The sequence below is a fragment of the Lactuca virosa genome, chromosome 4 (assembly GCF_052849685.1).
Source record: "Lactuca virosa cultivar CGN04683 chromosome 4, Lactuca_virosa_CGN04683_v6, whole genome shotgun sequence".
NCBI lineage: Eukaryota > Viridiplantae > Streptophyta > Magnoliopsida > Asterales > Asteraceae > Lactuca > Lactuca virosa.
In genome coordinates, this window is record NC_136429.1 from 392,004,159 (window position 1) to 392,018,628 (window position 14,470).

The following is a 14,470-nucleotide window of genomic DNA, read 5'->3' on the forward strand; positions in this document are numbered from 1 at the left end:
ACTCGAAATAAAAGGTGTTAGACAAGATTATAGAGATGTTACAAAAACATAATGGTGCAACTTGACTGAGTTTCAGTACTTTAGCTTTATCTTACAAGACTGCTGCAGTGAACAAGGTATACTACAAAAGCAAGTACACGCAGCACGAGAGTCCCTTGACTGACGGGATCTCGCAAAAGATATGACTCGAGTTGCACTAGTTTTTAGTAGTTTATAACTTTAATATAACGAGAACGCCTTAGAATTTCAACGTGGGTCCGGAGTAGTCTCTCCTTCAGCAGTGATCCTTAGTATCTTCCCGTCTGCGCCAGAGTTCTTTGTTATTGGGCAATCCTTCTTAAGATGTCCTATCTCACCGCATAAATGGAAAATCTGGCTTGCACCAGCATCGGTGGTGGATGTGAGGTGTCGGGTCGGAGTTATGTGGACACGAGCGCTTATGTTGTTCTTCACTTTTGGACAATCCCTTTTATAGTGCCCTGTTTCACCACCACCATAGCAAGTCGGGCTGACCTTGATGTTAGTGATTTGGAAGACGGTTTGTGCCGGCGCCCTACAGACACCAATAGTGTGCCCCATTTGATTGCAATTTATGCATTGCGGATCACGGCAAACTCATGTATGATGAAAAGTACACTTTATACACTTCGGGAGTTTTCCCTCATATGGTCTGAACGGTGTTGAAGTGGCAGGGGTTGCAACTTGTTGCTGTTGCTTGGCAACTTTTTGAGATCGTTTGCGCTCCTTGTAGGCTTGACGCCTTCGTTTCTTACCCTCTGCTTTGCGGCTTTGGGTGCTCGTAACAGTTATCATTTGTTGATTTCCCGGGTGGTTACAATAATTTGAACTGTCAACACCTTTTACAGCCTTGCTTTTGTTACTAGTGTTGAGGTGTGCAAGGACAGCTGTCACGGCAGCTGTTACCGCTGCTTGGAAGGTGGCGGCGTCTATATGAAGGATCGGGGTTTTGTCGTTCGACTGATTACCTCTAGATGACGACATGATTCTGCTATTTGACAAGAAAAGGAGTTTGTGAGTGATTATGGTCGGCCCTAGATGTATTCTACTCATTCATGTATATGTAAAGTTTTTGTTTTGTTAAACTGTTCTCGATGGTTTGACCTACATCCCTATGATGCAGTACTGGAAAAGAGTTGAAGTAAGTTCGTAGAATGTTCACTAGACAATTGCTATTTTGAACTAGACTATCATTGGTTGGTGGATAACCGGATTCAACCTTTGACAAGAATTGGAAGTGATCCTTGTGCTAATTCACCATAGCTCAATAATTTGACGACGTGAGGTTTAGATAGGATTCTAACGATAGCAGAACGAAAGTATTGAAAAAGGATTGGCACAGAAATTAGCCGACTGTCAATATCATTGATATTTAAGATGTAATACGTTTGGGAAAAATGACCTTGGGGTAGGTCTTACATCATATCCGAAGTAGAAAAAGTTTGGACGGCATACTGGCCCTACTAGAAAGTACTTACAGTACAGGGTTAGTTACATAGAAAAGTGCTACTTGGAGCATAGATTGGAAGACTATTCTTTCAACCAATGAAAGAAAGGTAGAATATCTCCTACTGGTGATGGTTATCCCTTGGGTGAGCCCTTAGCTCAGCCAGCTGACGCTCCACATCAAGTAGGTGCCTTTCGTACACCCTTTGGCGTACTCGGAGCTCTATGACTTCAGCTCGAGTTTCAGCTAGCTCTTGTTGCAGGGTCTCGTGGTCTCCCCTAGATCTCTCACGAGCATCTTCCAGATGAATGGTGCGGATGGTATGCATCCTCGCATTGGCATCATCTTTCGTGATTCGATGGAGAGCTGTCCTGCCCTGAATCTCGTTTTGGGCCACTCTGCGGACCAGGATTGGCAAGACTCTGTCTGCTGAGCCTCCTTCGCTCAGGTCATAAAAGCTTTGGTCTCCGTTGAATGGTATGGGCTGATTCTGTTCTTGGCTCCATGTTTCCAAGCTTTCCACCCATGGAGGCGTCGGGCCTTGAAAAGCCGGACGACGGTTAGGATTTGGGACAGGAGCCACCGGGGGTAGGTTCTCAACTTCAGGCTCGGAGTCAGAACCATCTGCAAAGCCTTCAGCCTGGTGATCATCCACAAGGATTGGGTGATCATTTTCTGGCTCTGCTTGAAACCCTCCTCCATTACCTTGGTTAGGGAAGTATAAGTCGTCGTGGGGATGGAGTCCAGCCATGTTATCTACGCGAGAATAGGGGTATAAGAAATAACTAAATAAAAGTACTAATTAGGTAGTTATAAGGCCTTTTTAGTTTGCACATAAGTAAATTATAGTAACACAAAATACTCCTATAGTATTTTAGGTTTATGTTTTGTTCTAAGGTTTTCGTTGTGGTATTGTTGGTAAGTTTTTAGACTTGTTTCAACCTCACAACCACTCTTAGGCACATGCTAGTCACTCCTCGGATAATATAGTTGATCAGGCTATATCTTCCCAGATTTGATTATATGTCTCTAAGTCTACTTGTGCTGTGCAACAATCGTAATACTTTTGTTCTGTCCTAGTGACACTGATTTTAGCATGAATGCAGGTAGGTATACTTGGTTAAATATTTTATTATTTAAAAGTATAAACACTTTGTCAGAGTATTTTTTAAATCCCGCTGTGTTTATAGTTTGTATATCTTTTATGGGTTGATATACTCGATTCACTATAAACAATGCTCTAATACCAATCTGTCACACCCCAAAACCAGAACGGTGGAAATGTTCGGGGGTGGAGGACGTCATGTATAGTATCACAACAATGAATAGTAGTAAACAAGCAACAACATCATCCATTGCATTAATAATATAATTTAATACAAGTGTGTTCTGTGAAGTGTATAAGACACTAAAATGTAAATCAAAATAAAAGATGAGTCTTGAACGAGCTCCATCTTCTCAAAACCTGGCACCGGTACCTTTCTACTGGTGACCTGAGCATACAAGTTATTGTGAAAGAGTTTATCAGCTTTAAAGCTGGTGAGATCATAAGTATTTTAGTGTCATTGTTTGTATGAAAGTGTTTGTAAGTACTTGATGTATAAGTTTGTAAATGTTTGTAAATGTTTGTAAATGTTTGTAAATGGTTGTAAATGTTTGTAAATGTTTGTAAATGTTTGTATCTCCTAGAAAACCCTATGTTTTCTACTAAAAGTAGCCTTCTACCAAGGCATCAAATGTTTGAATGAAAATGTTTGTATGTGTATCTCTTGTAAGAGTATGTATGTTCCCAATTCTAACTATCATTAACCAAAACTATAGTTTTTACATTACTGATCATTGTGAGAAAATCACAAAGTGAATGTAATGGGGAAATAAAATAGTATTGTAGTGTTGTATTAAGTAACTACTGTTGTACTAACTACCTTAAACCAATTTTTATTTAAAGTACCATGTGATATGCCTGTACCATACTACCGACTAAAAACAGGACGATGAAAGACGTCGGAAGAAATGACATTTGGCACCCGTACACTTGCAGGTCCCACTGTACCTAGCAGCAAGGTGTAGGATAGTCAATCCAGTATAGATCTATACACAAACTCAACGCACTCCTTCTAGGAGACTCTGGATACAAAACGAGCCATGACAGGTGATGCCAGCCCCGTTACGTGGCTCACATAACTTTTGTAGTGTTCTTGTATATGTATTGTATGTACTAGCTGTATTGTATGTTCTCTCTCTGTCTAGTATGTATGTATGTTCTCTCTGTTTCTCATAATAGTATGTTCTCTTATATAATGTATAGTATGTACTAGCTGTATTGTATGTTCTCTCTGTCTAGTATGTATGAATGTTCTCTATGTTTCTCATAATAGTATGTTTTGTTTGTTTCTCATCACTATATATTATGACTCGTGAATGAACTGACTCATTGTATGTTTCATTGTTCTAGTAATAGTATTTGTAACTTCCTAAACTATACCTATTATAGTTTACAAGCAATGTTATTTGTATAAATGAACATGTTTGTATACCTTTGCTACCCAAAGGCATTGAACTGAAAGAAGGAACTTTTGTATCTATATACATATACATAATATATAACTAAGATTCAAACGACCTTCGGACAAACAACCGATACCCGAAGACCACAACCAAACAAGGAACAGGAGGTAGGGTGAGTTATCAGTCCTAAGTCCTTTGAATCCCACTTATATAACTATATCTAAATAGATACACATTTAACAAAATATATTAGTTTAAAAGACAAAGAAGTTTTGTAAAACCTTTTGAAGAGTTTAAATAAACATCGATGACTTGTTGTCATTTCATAAAACGATTTCAAAGCAGTTTGGCATAAAGAAACAAGTTTGATAAAGAGTTTAACATGTAAAGGAGTTTGATAAGCATTTGAAGTAGTTTGTTTGATAACACTGTTTGAAAAGTAAGAAAATCCATATGTTTGATAGTCATTAATCACATGTGATTGATATAATAACTATAATGTATCTACTTGTATTCCCCCCCATAAAAGCATTTAAAATCATTTAAAAGGTTGATTAAGGGGTATGAACTCACATGTAGTGAGTGGTTTGGATGAACGGATGGTATAGGATGCTAAGTGTCAAGTGAAGACTTGAGCACACACACGGATCCTATTTAACATATAATAACACATATATGTATCCAATTAGTCGATTAACAACTAATTTATCAAGTAAAGACACCCTAAAACATGGATAACACTTTGATTCAAGTGCTAGAAGTACCAAGGGTTGCATCTAAGGGTTGTATAGCCACTTAAAGGAGTTTTCGGTCCATAGAGGTTTTCGGTCCAAATGGTTCTCGGTCCAAATGGTTCTCGGTTTCTAGGGTTTTCGGTCCATGAGGTTAAGACCGAAAACTCATGATATTTGGTGCATAAGGTGATTTTCAAGGGCTTTCAAGTATGTATAGGGGTTCTAAGTTTCATCCAAAGCATTATTAGAGTTTAAGGTCTTATAGGCACCTTTCTTTAGGGTTTTCGGTCAAGGGAGATGCACTTGACCGAAAACACCTATTGTTCTTGAGAAATGGATGTTTTCAAGGCCCTAAATCAAGTATCCTTACTAGATAACAAGTATAGGAGATGGATACTTACAATATGGAAGCAAAGAAGGGTGTTTTCGGCCCAAAACACTAGTGTGTGTTCTTGGTGTTCTTGAAGATCTAACCCGAAAGAGATGATTTCATGGATGAAATCAAAGCGTTGTACTAGATAAAGCTTTGTAACAACAAATCAAATGGAAAGAATTCTTAGAATTTTGAAGATCAAAGTGAAGAACTCGATGATACTTGAGAGAGAATGGATGTTTCTAGCTTTGAAAAGGAAAGAATGATCCAAATGATCATGAAATTGATATGTAGGATGGGGTTTTCGGTCACCTTGACCGAAAACTCTAAGGTCTTGACCGAAAACTCCTTTTTGAGGAGGTTTTCGGTTTGCTTCATGACTAGAATTTCAACCAATTCATCCTAACATTGATTCCTTTGATGTACTAAGTTTAGAATACTCGAATAGACTCCAAATAGGGCTAAAAGTTAACAAACAAGACTAACTCTGATAAATTTGAGTGTTTGTACAAGCTAGAAATTTCGGATTGTCACAATACACAAGCTGTTGATTATCTCTCTTGATAATTAACGACACAACCTTTGCCCGGGGTTTATCTGCCTTTGTGTCGAAATTTTATTTTTCCGCATCACAGATCCTAACTTTTCGTTAGTTTGCTTCTTATCTTCTTTCTTTGGCACACTGCACTCACGAAATCCTTGAGGTTCTGAGTATTACCAACTCTGGCTGATGATTTCGAAAGTCTGGAAAATGACTTCGTCTTTAATCCCAAAGATGAAAGAGCCCAACCTCCATGCCGAAGGTTTTCGATCTTATGCAATTGGTACTAACGAACAGTCTGATGTGACGGTTTAGTAACATGGCCCGAGTTTCAAGGCACTTAATATAGACATGGCGCGTTTAACGGCTAGTGGTGCGACTTTCAAGGACATATGTGGCGTACTCTTTCTAGAAAACGTTTGGAATTCAATAAGGGTTACATATAAAAGGAAATCCTACTCTGCTTTTACAATTACGCGTTCAAAATTCTCAAACGATCAAAAAGCCCTAATTTCTCTGTTCTTCAAGATCTTCTCAAACCATAATCAATGGCGGCTGATCCCACCTTTTCTACTGAAGAAGTTGTTTCTCAACCATCAATGAAGATCCAAAGTACCAACTATCAGGTTGAAGGCAATGTCTCATTGTATCCAGAAGAACTCAAGATGCTGATTGTTGGTCTTAAACATTCAGGTCTGGCAACTGCAATGTTCAATGCTTTTGCAGTTCCATTGTCATGGCTCTCTATGGCTGGTTACACTGCTTCTTACAGCAAAGCCACTGATCTGATTACATTCAATCTGGTGAATGAAAAGCGAATTCGTCTCTCTCGAAGATGTTTACTCAAATCTTGGTAATTCCAAATTCCCCTCCATTCTTCAAACCTACTGCTGATCAAGTGATGTTCATGTTTAACGAGCTGGGTCATCAACCACCACTCGTTAAGATCAGTGATTTCAAGAAATCCGGTCTTCCGTGCAGATAGAATTTTCTGTTTGGGATATACCTTCGTTGCTTAACAGGGCGAAGTGTAGGGTTGGATAAGGGCGAATGGAAGTTTATGGGATGCTAGCAGGGTTGTATTATGATCTAAATGTTGATTATGCTACTCAAATTTGGAAAGAGTTTATCAAAAGTTTGGGAACACGAATGTGGTGAAAGGAATTTCGTGTGCACGTTACTGGAGCCTGGTTCTTCAGTATGTGTATGAAAAAGAAGGTATTCCAGTTCCTGCTGATGAGGCTAAGGCAGAATTCGCAAAGTATCACTTTCCAAAGCAAGTTGCAGATGATTCAGATGAATTCCAAAACGTTGCATGAATTCCTGATGGGATGTTGAAGAAGGTTGATCCCACAAATTCAATGTTGGTGGCATACTTGCAACATGTTAATCCTTCAATCGAAACTGGAGTCTTGCTGAAAACCAGTGATGAAGGGTCATCTAAGAAGTCAAAGAAATCAAAGAAGGTTCCTGAAGAGACTGTTGTTCACGAAAGTCCCAATAAACAATCAAAGACAAAGTCTCATAAGAAGATTGCAAGTGAAACGGAGAAGCCTCGGGAGAAAGTAGTTCCTGAATCTTCGAAGGAATTAATCCCTTCGAAATCAGGGGTGTTCAAACGGTTACAAACATTTACATATCAGAAACGAACTTCATCAAAAGATCAGTCTCCACAGTTCGTAAACCTCAGCTTAACCGCCAAGGGGTAAAAGTTCGTGAAATACCTGCTCCTGTTTCCCCATCTTCCAAAAAGCGAAGAGCTGAGGATGTGGCAAAGCATATTAACATGAAGAGGAAGAAACAAAATATGATTGTTCGTGAAGAATCATCTGATAGTGAGGTAGTTCCAGAATCTCCTTTGGGTTCGAATTCTCTGAAGGTATCCCAACCACTCATTCTTGAAACTGTTTCGACTCCAACAACCACGGTTCCAATCGACGTTGTTGTATCTCAACCTATTCCAACAACAGTTCCAATTTCACGAATTATTGAAAATGTATCTAATACGGATGCACATATTGTGGTGAGTGTTCCTCTTGCTTCTCAAGGTAATCCTGAACCTATTACCAGTTCCTTCGTTCCATTACCACCATTTATAACACCAGTTTCCACTACCACAACTTCACCAACTGTGGACCAAGTCTTAAACCAACCCTTCACTGTACTCTTTCCATCACAATCCACCGATCCACCAAAACCAACTTCCGATGATGAAACAGATGGAGGCGGTTTCGGAGGAACATTTGATGATCTTCATTTCGATTCAGAAGAAGAAGATATAGCAGATCATATGTTGATGTCTGGTAAGCAATTCAAGATCCTAAATCGTAAACTCAATGCCATTTTTCAATCACAAGCTGATTCAGGAGGAAAGAACTCAGTGTCTGGCATTGAAGTAGATGTGATGCTCAAAGCTGTGGAGCTTCGCATGCAAAAGCAGTTGGATGTTATGGATAAGAACAACGAGTTACGAGTCAAAGCTCATGCTGATTCGTTGAACTCTGAACTCAAGGATCTTCGTTTGACAACAAAAGAACGTCATGGTCTTTTTGTTAAAGATGTGAAGAATGTTCGGGAAGATGTGAATAGAAAGCTTGAGGAGTTGAAGGTTGAGGTTTCCAAAGACTTACACGAGCTAAATTCCAATTATTGAACACTTCAGTTCAATGTTGATACTATTGTTGGTGCTGTACGAACCATTGTTGAATGGTGGAAAGCTTTAACTCCGAAGTTTGATGAAAAGGATAAAGTTGATGCTCAGCAGTTTGAAAAGATGGGTGTTATGCTTGGGGAGTTAAAGCAGTTAGTGTCGAAGCCAGCTCCTACTTCATTGTTAACTCCTGAGTTTTTAACTCAGAAGTTACATTCGTTGGATCAGACTATTCAGAAGGCTGTGGCTCCCATTTCGAAGTTTGCTCACATGTTACCAACTGGTGCCCCACCTGTTGTCACAGGGGTGCAAGGGGGAGAAAATAAAGTTACAGAAAGCAAACCTTCGAGAGTTTCAAAAGTGATTGATAAGCTGAAGAATATTCAGAAGCCGAAGAAGATTGTTACTACTACTGGTGAAGTAACGAAGGTTGTTTCTACTCAAGTCACAAATCCAATTGTTTCAAAGGCAAATACAACTGAAGCAATCAAAACAACAACAAGACCCATTCTGAAGGGAATTGTATTTAATGCACCAACTGAAGGAGGAAGTTCTAGTTCGGCAAAACCAAAAGTCTCTGAAGGTGATAGAGATAAAGGGAAAGTGATTGTTGTCGAAAAGTATAAGGAAGAGAAAAAGGCCGAAATTGAAGCTGAAATGGAGAAGCAAAGACAAATTCAAAGCATATTGAGACTTCGTAAAAGTGATCCACCTGGTATGGAGAAGGGAGATCCAAAGAATCTCTACAGTTATGAAAACATTGAAGCAAGGGTTGCTTACAATCATATGCATGCTTTTGAGAAGAAGCCGAAGAAAAGCTACTCTATCATTAACACTTATATGAGTCAGCTTGATTTCCCAATAAATGAAATGATGTTTATAATGGCTCAATATAATATTGTGGAGAAGTTCGATAATGAGGATGATTATATTCATATGAAACTTCGGTCTCATGCAGTCGTTGGAAAAGAACGAGAGGAGATTTGGTCGTTGGTGAAGATTAAGAAAGTTATCAGCATAACAAAGGATGTGATGTTCGAGAATATGATACAAAACTTTCGGTATCATGTTGTAAGAGCGAACAACCAAGTCTGTGATTTCTTTGTTTCTGATTTCCCTTTAATGAACTTGAATGATCTGATTCAAGTTGCATTGATTCTGAAAGACATAGAGGTTTCGCAACTTCAGGGAACCGATAAAGACGTTTTGAGGCTTGGTCTTGGACATATCAAAATCTTCATAGACAATTACTATGATTGTCTGGCATTGACTGATGTGGAATTAGCATCAGCAATGGGAAAGGAAGTCAATGTTGCAATGGAATTACCGAAGACTCAAGCTGAATTAAAGAAGTATGCTGATGGGGAGATTTCGTTAAAACCTTTTGGCATGGTATTTGCTGGAAAAGACAAGAATGGTAAAGCAAAGAGATTTTTGTTCCAGACTTCAGAGATCGAAAGATATACCACTTCTCAATATACGAACTTTATTTTTCGTATGAATAATTGCAAGAAAAACAACGATGGTGATAAGGCGGAGTTGAGGAAGGTTATAACGTGGTATTCTGAGATACGAAGGATGATGCAATTTGTTGCACAGATTCTCACGAATTGAGATTTTCGACATGATTACAATGGGGGATATTGTAGGGTCGAATTTTATAGTAATATGTCGAATCTGTGTAATTGTCTTTTTCATATGATTATTATGTATTTTACTAAGGCATCAGTTTGTACGAAGCATGAATGTCTAGCCTTAGTACATTTTTTGTACTTTCAGCCTCCTATAAATAGGAGCTGAACATAGAGTAGATGATAGAGTTTTTCCCAGTTTCTATTATCATTTGTACTCGTGTTCATTGGAAGTAATCAGAGCTTAAACCAGACCTTATTTACTTCTCGTTTTCATTCATACTCTGATTTTGATTCACATACTCGATTAATCTCTTCTACAATTCTTCTACATACCTCTCTTGACGAGCACTTTGATGGTATCTTTCCATCAGGTCCATGTGCATCTGAAAAGGGTAAAATTCCTCATAGGACTTCTAGAGTTCAGCTATCATTGTGGCCAACATGATACATGCCACCTTGGTGACATCTCTCTCATGAGTCCTAAAGTCAGCGATCTCCTGCGGAGTAGCAGTAGAGTCAACAATTTCTTTTAGCTCCTTGTCAAGGACATATTCCTTGTGCTCGTAACGCGTGACCATCCTGATGTTCCTGATCCAATCATTAAAGTTTGAACCAGCAAAGATGACTCTCCCACAAAGGTTCATGAGAGAGATGGAGCTTGTTGGGTTTGAGCCTGAAGCAGCATTGTTGGAAGACATCTGAAAAGAAGAAAGACAAGTTTAGATTAGATAAAGAATCCTTAAGAAGACACCCAAATGTAATATTAAGGCTAGGACCCAACACAATATCTTATAACTTGGAAGAGGGATGTCGTAATCCAAGCTATAAAATATTTGAAGGTAGGCGAATGATGATTCACCAATTTCCACCATGAAAAAAGAAATAAATTATTAGGTTTTAATTGGATTGAAACTCTTAGATTCTTTTGAGATTCATTGAGCTTTTCAATGGCATGTTTAAATCTCGATTGTGCCCTATCAAGTTTGTGAGGATGCCGAGGATCACAAACAAGGTGTGAATATGTCACACCTCCAAACCAGACGGCGGAAACGTCTGGGGGTGGAGGACTTGAATTGTAGTATCACAACACATGCATCATAGTAATCAAAGTACAAACAACCATTGTATTTAAAAAGTATAAATATTTACATGTGTTCAATCATTGTATATTGAACCAAAATATAGTTATACAAAAGAAGATATGACTCAACAAAGCTCCATCTTCTCAAAAGCTCGGGGAGTACCTGTGTATTATTTCCCTGAGAATACAAGTAATTTGAAAAGAGAGTATCAACATAAAGTTGAGTGAGTGCATAAATGTTTATGTTTGAAAGAGTATCTCTGTATTTTGTATATGTAAACTGTTCCATAAAATCCTATATTTTCTGTTTGTATATGAAAAGTAGTTTTATTCCCATAAAACCGTTCTCTGTGTATTAATGTTTTGTATTTGTATTACTTATGAAAACTTGTAACTGAGAGTGTGCCTGGCTCCACCAGCTGTTATTGAAAACTGTATTGAATCTTTGTATTTTGTATTATGTGAACTAGTACTTTGAAGGTGTACTTTCGTTTAGTTATTTATACACTAACGTATTGTTCATATCTTTTTAATGAGTTATTATAACCATACTATGACTGATGGCCTGAAACAAACGCTTTGTGGGCGTTTAAACTGGTGATAACAATTGCCACTCATCTAACTGTAGCTAGCAGCCTGAGTGCGGGGTTGTCAATCCCGATATAGATCTACACACACTTGTTTCGATCCCCGGCTGGAGATTCTGGTTATAATGTCAGGACTTTTCTATGTTGTCTAAAATGAATTAAACAACCTGAATCTAGTGTCTCATAAAAAGCATATAAACGTTACATGTATATTAGTTTGAAAACTCAATCATTCTGAAATAATGATTGACAGTATATTTTTTGAATCAAAACCCAATAATTCTGAAATAATGATTGACAGTATGTCCTTGAATTAGTATTTCCAAACATGTATTTGATAAGTGTAAACCTTGATTTGTTCTGTATCAAAACCCTAGTTTCTTGAGTATTCTAGTATACTTGTATCATGAATTATTGTTCTATGTATAAAATATACCTATTATCATTTATATGTACTCTCTGATTGTGTATTTAACCATGTTTGCATGTAATCCCTTGCTCAGCATATTACAAAGGTATTTAAACTGATGAAATAACTATTATATTTATATACATATACAATTTTATATATAAGTAAAATTTAAACGACACTCGGACAAGTAACCGGTACTTTAAGCCCACATCCAAACAAGGAAAAGGACCCAGAATGAGTTATCAGTCCTAAGCCTTTTAAATCTTATTTATATATACGGGGGTATGAACTCACTTGATAGATGGTGAACCGGACAGAGTTTTGTTTCACGAAAAGGAGTTTATTTGTCAAGAAACCGGCTCAAATTGGGCAGAGTTTCGACAGGAGAGAGGTTACTTCTCGGGATTCTCGAGGCTTCGAGGCTTGCTTAGGGTTCGAGACTTGATACCGGGGCTTTAGGGGTTGTATATGAGCTTAGGGGAGTGGAAAATGTGAAAGAGAATGATATTTGGGGTGAAAAAGTGTAAAAAATCTGGAACCCTCGCATGCTTTATATAGTCCGAAGGTTCGGACCCGAAGCTACGCGAAGGTGACACGCGTCGGACAGGTGGCGAGGCGAGGGGGCTTCTTCGGACCGGAGGCTCGCTACTGGCTGGCTCGGATTGGACCAACCCTCGGTCCAATGGGAAGGAGACACGTGCGAAGGGGAGGGTCCGAGGTGTGTGCGAGGGGTGTCTCCGGGGCATCTCCTGCGAAGCTGTTCTCTTCTAAGTGGACCTCAGCTGCGGTCCAATCAGGAAGTGCCACGCATGGGTTCGGTCCACTCAGCAGCTGCCACGTGCGAGGGTGACGTGGCATGCGAAATTGCCCGGTTTTTCCATTTTTTTCTTTATTTTTGTGCCAAACTTGCAAAAATCATAACTTTCGCATACGAGCTCCGTTTTTGGCGTTCTTTTTGTGCACGCGTAGGTAAAATGATACTCTACGACTTTCGTTTAGACTTCGTCGGCTAATTTTGAATTTATTTTTAATATTATTATTTTAAACAGACCGGGACGGGAATTCGTTAAAAATTCATAACTTCTTCATCCGACGTCCGTTTTCGTCTGTCTTTTTACCGTTGTACTTCTACCGACGAGACCTTCAATTCTCGTTTAGGTTGTGTCGGCTAAAAATCGCTCGATCTTTATTTCGAGTTTTTAGTTGTACACTGCTATACTGAGACTTAGAAAAATCATAACTTCCTCATACGAAGTCAGATTTTTCCGTTCTTTTTATGAAAGTTCTCGGTTTAACATAAACTACAAATTTCATTTAGATTGTTAAGGCTAAAAAGCCTTTTATCAAAAATTCAGTTTTTACACTGAACAGTGTTTTGTCGGTTTTGTCGCGGATTTTCGATTGGTCATAACTTCTTCGTTATAACTCGGATTTTAGTGTTCTTTAAAGCCTTGTTACAATCTCCATCACTTGGTTCATCCCAATCGAGATTGCTAAATAATTTATTTTTGAGGGTCAATTATGTAAATATGCACATTATGCTAAAATTTCTCTTTGTTATTATAAAAAGAACTATACATTGACCTAAACTATTACATAGGTTTGAAATTACGATTTGTTACATTATCCCCCAGTCAGAGAGAATTTCGTCCCGAAATTAGTATTTCAGGTAGACTAGGGAAAAAGATGTGGATACTTCTGTTTCATTTGATCCTCCCGCTCCCAAGTGAATTCAGGTCCCCGTTTTGCATTCCAGCGAACCTTCACTATCAGGATACGACTTTGTTTGGTTTTCTTAACTTCCCTGTCTAGAATCTCTACGGGTTCTTCCACAAAGTTGAGGCTCTCGTTTAACTCGATTTCCTCGAGTTGGATCAAAAGAGTCTCATCAGATAAACACTTTTTCAACTTTGAAACGTGGAAGGTAGGATGAATGTTATTTAGTTCTTGGGGTAGTCGAAGTTTGTAAGCTACAGGACCAATTCTAGCAAGAATTTCGAAGGGTCCTATGTACCTTGGACTCAATTTGTCACGCTTTCCAAAGCGTATCATGCCCTTCCAGGGTGAGACCTTTAAGAAGACGCGGTCACCAATATGGAATTCCAAGGGTTTTCTTCGTTTGTCAGCGTAGCTTTTCTGTCTATCTCTGGAAGCTTTAAGTCGCTCCCGAATTTGTGTGATTTTCTCGGTGGTTTCTCGAATGATTTCCGGACCAGTGAGAGCACTATCAGGAGTTTGACCTCTAGCTAGCTGCGTGTCACCCACTTCAGCCCAACACAGAGGGGATCTGCACTTGCGACCGTAGAGAGCTTCGAATGGAGCAGCGTTAATGCTAGTGTGATAACTATTGTTATAAGAGAATTCAACAAGGGGTAAGTGAATATCCCATGCTTTTCCAAAGTCTATCACGCAAGTTCGCAACATGTCTTCTAGTGTTTGAATCGTCCTCTCACTTTGTCCGTCGGTTTGAGGATGGTAGGCTGTA